The sequence below is a fragment of the Aquarana catesbeiana genome, linkage group LG03, assembly GCF_042186555.1.
Source record: "Aquarana catesbeiana isolate 2022-GZ linkage group LG03, ASM4218655v1, whole genome shotgun sequence".
Taxonomy (NCBI): domain Eukaryota; kingdom Metazoa; phylum Chordata; class Amphibia; order Anura; family Ranidae; genus Aquarana; species Aquarana catesbeiana.
Genome location: NC_133326.1, coordinates 268,143,485 through 268,151,290, shown reverse-complemented (window position 1 = coordinate 268,151,290; position 7,806 = coordinate 268,143,485). Strand labels below are relative to the sequence as shown.

The window sequence follows — 7,806 nt, the reverse complement described above, 5'->3', positions numbered from 1 at the left end:
AGTGCCTGAGCGTGCCATGTGATGTCATGATGCAAGGAAACCGAGCAGAGCGGCCGGAGCCTCATGTGCTGGTTTGTGAGGTAGGAGTAAGGCAAGCCGGGAGCGGGACTATCAGTGCTGATTTGACTGGAGTGGACTGAAGGGACCACCTAGCATGGTGAGAGACTGTCACTGTTACTCAGGAGGGGACGTGTCCTGTCGGTGGGGTGTCATCATCATCTGTGCTGCTGCACATTGTTGTGTCAGTGTCACTGTGAGAGTCAAATTTCATGTGTGTGTGTGTCTGCCCATTCTCATTTCTTGCCCTCCTAAGTCCTGTCCATGAGCTACTTCCTTGCTATATTGCCAATAAAATAAGAAATAGGCTTCTTGCCTTAACATCTACCTTACATCACATTGTTAATTGGATATTGTACTTGTTTGTAGCCTATATACTGAAATTTGCACTTCAGACTGTAATTTTGTATGTTTTAGAAATGCCAGTAAAAATTTGTCTGTGCCAGTAAATTTTGGGTGTTGTGTCAGTGAATTTCAATCTGGTAGGTTGGCAACACTAACCTGGCAGATCCAGACTTTATTGTCGGGAGGACGCGGTGCCTTGACTGATCTGTGTAATGTCAGCAGAGAGCGGACAACGGGTCACAGGAGTGCAAAACGAACTGTACTCCTATGACCCATAGGAGAAGCCCAGCCTCATAAGCCCAGGCTGGACTTCTTTAACTGCTTCCAGACCATCGTTTGACAGCAGCAGAATGGCTCCCCTGCGGGAATCGCCGTAGCTGTACAGCGGACGCTTTAAGGGGGTTAGGGGGCGTGCACCTGCCACATCGCTGAGTAGCCCGTGCGCGTGCCCGGTGGCTGCGATGTCTGCTGGCACACTCGCAATCGCTCCTGATAGAGCAGGAAGTGTCTGATCTGTCGTGGTCCTGATAAAAATCGCAGATCACCGCCATTACTAGTAAAAAAAAAATAATAAAAATGCCATAAATCTATCTCCTATTTTGTATACACTGTAACTTTTGTGCAAACCAATCAATATATGACTCCAGCCAGAATCACATTAGTGAAATCTGTCTCCTATGTCTCTTAACTCTGGTATGCTCCTACTGCTACAACTCCAGCCAAAAACTGAAACACTGCTATCTTTTTTCTTATGTGTCTCTAATAATGCTGGTATGTTATTTTTACTTAACTGTCTGTAGGCCTGTCCACATTACAATGCTTTATTATCTCCCTTGTCTTACCCAAAATTATGGCTCTCTTAACTTTAGTGCCCTCTTGCTAGTCTGTTTGTGACTTAAGAATTTTGCCCTATTAACCAGCCAAGCTTTATAACCTCTTGATTGCTAACTGAAATCCGCCCACACCCTACCCCTATCAGTATATATTTAAGCTTCTCTTGGGGGAAGCATTTGCAACTTGGCTCTTTCTCAAAGTGGCGATTTCTATAAGTGAAATGCACTTCTGACTTCAGCGAAAGAACACAAGATAAACACTTTGAAAAACAGCACACAGACATCAGGTGAACTTGTTTACTCCTTTAGCTCTATACCCTTGTAACATGCTTTCTCTACCACTGCTTTTGACAACTCTGTCCTCCATCCTAAAACTATCTCTCCTTCACCCCTCTTCTCCCCCCCACAGCATATATATATATCATCCTCACTCCTGTCCTGTCCTTATTACTGCACCCACCAACTCCTGCTAATTCTAAATCCACATGCACTAAAAATCTTCAAGACCCTGGGGCATGTCACTTCATATAAATCCCACTCCCATATTACCTCCCTCACCCTCTTGCTTCTCCTAACCTCTGGAGATATATCCCCAAACCCTGGGCCTCCATCATTTAACTGTACCCCATGCACCCATCACCCTTCACCCTCTGGCAGCAGCCGCCACAATCAACACAATTTAATTCCCATTTCTATTCTTCCCAAAACCAGACTCCCTTTCTCTTGTGCCCTTTGGAACTCGCACTCTGTCTGCAACAAGCTCACCTCTCTCCATGACCTCTTTATTGCCAACTCATTTAACTTACTCACCATTACCGAAACCTGGCTCCACGAATCCGACACTGCATCTTCTGCTGCCCTATCCCATGGTGGTCTTCTCTGGACTCACTCCCCCAGATCCAGCGGACGTAAGGGAGGAGGTGTCGGAATCCTTCTAGCCCCACATAGCACCTTTCAGGTACTTCAGCCACCTCCCTCTCTGTCACTCTCCTCTTTCGAAGCACACTGTATTCGCCTTTTCACTCCAATTTCTCTAAGGGTAGCTGTGATCTACAGGCCCCCTGGACCAGTATCAACCTTTCTTGAAGACTTCTCTGCCTGGCTACCCTACTTTCTTTCTTCTGAACTCCCCACTATCATTCTCGGGGACTTTAACATCCCTATTAATACTAACACTCCTTCCACTTCCAAACTTCTCAGCCTAACATCCTCCTTTGACCTGAAGCAGTGGATACACACTCCAACTCACTCAGAAGGCAATATCCTTGACCTCGTGTTCTCTCACCTTTGCACTCCATGCAACCTCTCTAACTATCCATTGCCTCTCTCTGACCACCACCTTATTAGTTTCACTCTCTCCCTCTCCTTCACCTCCTCTCCCTCCAACCACCTTAAAGTTACCCGCAGAAACCTACGTCATCTCAACCCTTCTCTTCTCTACTCTGCTATCAACAACCTCTACGACAAAATCTCACCCCTATCCTGCACCAACCTAGCCACTTCTGTGTACAACGCTTCACTTCTAGCCTCACTGAACTCACTTGCCCCCCTCACTACACACAGAATCAAGCCCAGACCCCTTCAACCTTGGCAAACAGATGATACTAGAAGTCTGAAAAAATGTAGTCGTGCTCTGGAGTGCCTGTGGCGTAAGACTAAGTCCCAGAGAGATTTCTACCAATATAAATCTGCCCTCCAAAAATACAACTTCAGCCTCCTCTCTGCCAAGCAGACCTATTTTACCACTCTCATTAGCAACTTATCATCCTGTCCCCATCAACTCTTCTCCACCTTCAACTCTCTACTTCGTCCTCCACCGCCTCCAACCGCAAACTCACTCACTGCACAGGAGATTGCCAATCACTTCAAACAGAAGATTGATACTATTCGTGCTGAGATCTCTACTGTGCCGACACCCTCCACGCTTTACAATTCATGCCCACAGGCACAATCATTATTTCCCTCTTTCAACCCCACCACTACAGACGAAGTTGCTAAACTACTTGCTAATGTCCACCTTACCACCTGCCCTCTGGATCCTGTTCCCTCACAAATGCTACGTTCACCCTCTGGCCCTATACCACACTCTCTAACCCACATCTTCAATCTCTCCCTCTCTTCTGGCATCTTCCCTAACTCTCTAAAACATGCACTTGTCAGACCCATACTTAAAAAGCCCTCATTGGACCCATCCAATGTTAACAACCTACGCCCCATCTCCTTGCTCCCCTTCTTATCCAAACTCCTCGAACGTCTGGTCTACGACCGACTGAGCATCCACCTCGCTGATAATGGCCTTCTCGATCCCCTTCAGTCTGGATTTCGTCCTCAACACTCCACAGAAACTGCTCTCCTAAAACTAACAAACGATCTACTAACGGCCAAAACCAATCCACACTATTCTGTACTCCTACTCCTGGACCTCTCTGCTGACTTTGATACGGTTGACCACCCCCTCCTCCTCAAAAAACTACACGCCTTTGGTCTCCGTGACTGTACACTTCGCTGGTTCTCTTCCTACTTATCCAACCGCACCTTTAGCGTTTCTTATAACTCTACTTCCTCCTCTCCTCTTCCTTTCTCTGTTGGGGTCCCTCAGGGTTCTGTTCTTGGACCTCTACTATTTTCAATCTACACTGCCTCCCTGGGTCAACTGATAGCCTCCCATGGCTTCCGAAACCACCTCTACGCTGACGACACCCAAATCTATTTCTCTACCCCTCAGCTCACTCCCTCTGTCTCCTCACGTATCAGTAATTTACTCTCAGATATATCAGTCTGGATGTCACACCACTTCCTTAAACTCAATCTAGCCAAAACCGAACTTATAATTTCTTCTCCCCCCTATGCCTCTTCCCCTGATCTCTCTGTCAAAATCGATGGCACAACTATAAGCCCATCCCCACATGCCAAGGTTCTAGGTGTAGTCCTAGACTCTGAACTCTCCTTCAAGCAACACGATTACTGTCCAAATCCTGCCGCCTCAACCTCCGCAACATCTCCAAAATACGCCCCTTTCTAACCAATGGCACAACAAAGCTCTTAATTCACTCGCTAATCATCTCTCACCTCGACTACTGCAACTCCCTTCTCATTGGCTTACCTCTACATAGTCTATCACCTCTTCAATCCAATTATGAATGCCGCTGCCAGACTCATCCACCTTACCAATCGCTCTGTGTCTGCCACTCCTCTCTGTCAATCCCTCCACTGGCTTCCGCTCGGCCAAAGAATTAAATTCAAAATTCTAACAACTACGTACAAAGCCATCCACAATTTCGCCCCCAGCTACATCACTAGCTTAGTCTCTAAATACCAACCTACTCGCTCTCTTCGTTCCTCTTAAGACCTCCTGCTCTCTAGCTCCCTTGTCACCTCCTCCCATGCTCGCCTCCAGGCCTTTTCCAAAGCCTCTCCAATCCTATGGAACTCCTTACCCCAATCTGTCCACTTATCTCCTACTTTATTAGCTTTCAGAAGATCCCTGAAAACCCTTCTCTTCAGAGAAGCCTATCCTACCCACACCTAACAACTGTACTTTAATTTTTTTTTCCATTAGCTCATCCCCCACAGTTATTACCTTTTGTCTCCACTTGACCCTCCCTTCTAGATTGTAATCTCTAACGAGCAGGGCCCTCTGATCCCTCCTGTATTGATTTGTATTGTAAGTGTACTGTTTGCCCCATGTTGTAAAGCGCTGCGCAAACTGTTGGCGCTATATAAATCCTGTATAATAATAATAATAATATATGCTTATTGTGATTTTTTTTACTAAAAATATGTAGAAGAATACATATCGGCCTAAACTGAGGAAGAAATTTGTTTGGTTTTTTTTTTTCTTTAATTTGGGATATTTACTGTAGCAAAAAGTAATAAATATTGTGTTTTTTTCAAAATTGTTGCTCTTTTTTTCTTTATAGCGCAAAAAATAAAAACCGCAGAGGTGATCAAATACCACCAAAAGAAAGCTCTATTTGTGGGGAAAAAGGACATCAATTTTGTTTGGGTGCACTGTCACACAACCGCGCAATCGGCAGTTAACCACTTCAGCCCCGGACCATTTGGCTGCCTAAAGACCAGAGCGTTTTTTTGGGATTCGGAATTGCGTCGCTTTAACTGACAATAGCGCAGTCGTGCGACGTGGCTCCCAAACAAAATTGGCGTCCTTTTTTCCCCACAAATAGAGCTTTCTTTTGGTGGTATTTGATCACCTCTGTGGTTTTATTTTTTGCGCTAGAAACAAAAAAATAGCGTCAATTTTGAAAAAAAAAACGCAATATTTTTTAGCTTTTGCTATAATAAATATTCCCAAAAAATATATTAAAAAAAATGTTTTCCTCAGTTTAGGCCGATACATATTCTTCATATTTTTGTTAAAAAAAAACCGCAATAAGTGTTTATTGATTGGTTTGCGCAAAAGTTATAGCGTCTACAAAATAGGGGATAGTTTTATGCCATTTTTATTAATAATTTTTTTTTTTTACTAGTAATGGCGGCGATCTGTGATTTTTATTGTGACTGCGACATTTTGGTGGACAGATCGGACACTTTTGGCGCTATTTTGGGACCATTCACATTTCTGCAGCAATCAGTGCGATTAAAAATGCACTGATTACTGTGTAAATGTGACTGGTAGTGAAGGGGTAACCAGTAGGTGGCGCTGCAGGGGCTAATTGTGTCCTAGGGATGTGTTCTTACTGTGGGGGGGATGGGCTACGTGTGTCACAACACCGTTCACCGCTCCCGATCACAGGGAGCTGTGCTCAGCGTCCTGTCACTAAGAAGAATGGGGAAATGCTTGTTTCCCCGTTCTTCCTTTCCGTGAGACGATCGCGGGTATCCCGCGGGCTAGTAAGCGCGACCCGCGGTCACACTCACAGAGCTTGCGGCGGGCTAGCGCCCACAATGCCGCGTCCTAAAGTGCAACGTACAGGTACGTTAATATGCCTGCACGTGCCCTTCTGTCTACGTATATCGGCGTGAGCCGGTCGGCAAGGGGTTAAAGCGACGCAGTGCCGTATCGCAAAAAATGGCTGTATCAGGAAGAGGGCAAATCCTTCCGGGCTGAAGTGGTTAATAAAACATGGAGTTATGCCTTTTCACTTTTTAGGATTTAGGCTAGGGTCCTCTTTCTAGGTAATACTAGTCATACTATATTGGTCTGCACTCCAGAATACACAAGAAGGATAAGTAAATAACAGCCAACATCTCATCCTGCTTGTCCATCTGTTGTACTTTACTCCCTACAACACACACAGTGACGTATACAACCAACAGCAGAGTGAAGACCGGAAGTGACGTGCGGAGCCGAGGTTCTCTGCAGTCTGGTACCCGGAAGTAGTGTGTCCAGTTACTCAGGATGGAGCCCAGTGTTTGTTATAGTGCGGGAATGGGAACTGGTACATGAAGAGCAGGACCTTGTATTCAGGTGCGGGTGGAGAGACTTCTTTATAATGCACTCAGCTTTCTTTTTATGAAATAGCAGTCAGAGTAGTTACGGGAAGCTGTTGTGCTCAGTGTTATTTGATGGAAACCTCTCACCGTATTCACAGACGTCAGAGGTTTCCGGGGGGATTATGGAACTGGGGACAAAGAGAATGCATGCAATGATTGGTATGCAGACTTCCTGACTGAAGCTCCCCACACTCCCTACGATCTGATTGTACAATCTGAATTAGATCTACCAACTTCTATGTAGTTACCTGGTTGGATGCAGGTTGATGGAAATAGGTAGATTCTCATTACTGTACAAAGTTTTAGTAAAACGAAGGGGAATTCTACATATTACAATTTGACCAAACAATTCAGCTTTATCATAACCGTATAATATGAGGACCTACCTAATCTATCCAATCAGGTAGGCATCTGCACTGCATAGTTGTTGGTAGAGATTGTACAATCAGATTATAATAGGAGAGGTGAGTTTAAAGAGGAATGTACAATTAGACTATAGTGTATGGCCAGCAGAACACACACAGGGTAACCAATAGCAACCACATATCTTGTTGCTGAAGTGAGATCAGGAAAGGTGACTTCTGATTGGTTGCTGTGTATGGGACTCACTGGTCTCTGATTGGTTGCTGTGTATGGGAATTACTGGTCTCTGGTCGCTGTGTATGGGACTCTCTGGTCGCTGTGTATGGGACTTACTGGTCTCTGATTGGTTGCTGTGTATGGGACTCACTGGTCTCCGATTGGTTGCTGTGTATGGGACTCACTGGTCTCTGATTGGTTGTTGTGTATGCGACTCACTTGTCTCTGGTTGTTGTGTATGGGACTCACTGGTCTCTGATTGGTCGCTGTGTATGGGACTCACTGGTCGCTGTGTATGGGACTCACTGGTCTCCGATTGGTTGCTGTGTATGGGACTCACTGGTCGCTGTGTATGGGACTCACTGGTCTCCGATTGGTTGCTGTGTATGGGACTCACTGGTCGCTGTGTATAGGACTCACTGGTCTCCGATTGGTTGCTGTGTATGGGACTCACTGGTCGCTGTGTATGGGACTCACTGGTCTCCGATTGGTTGCTGTGTATGGGACTCACTGGTCTCTGATTGGTTGCTGTGTATGG

The 7,806-nt window shown here is 45.5% G+C and overlaps 1 protein-coding gene across 2 annotated transcripts in view; it reads left to right on the top strand.

Moving 5' to 3' along the window:
• Positions 1 to 6,514: 6,514 nt before the first annotated feature.
• Positions 6,515 to 7,806, top strand: part of TMEM19 (transmembrane protein 19) — a 45,535-nt gene continuing 44,243 nt past the window's right edge. The window contains exon 1 of one of the 2 annotated variants that reach the window (XM_073620037.1): positions 6,515 to 6,663. The gene's annotated coding sequence lies outside the window, so the exon portion shown is untranslated. The remainder of the gene's footprint in view (positions 6,664 to 7,806) is intronic. The other variant, XM_073620038.1, reaches the window with a different exon arrangement.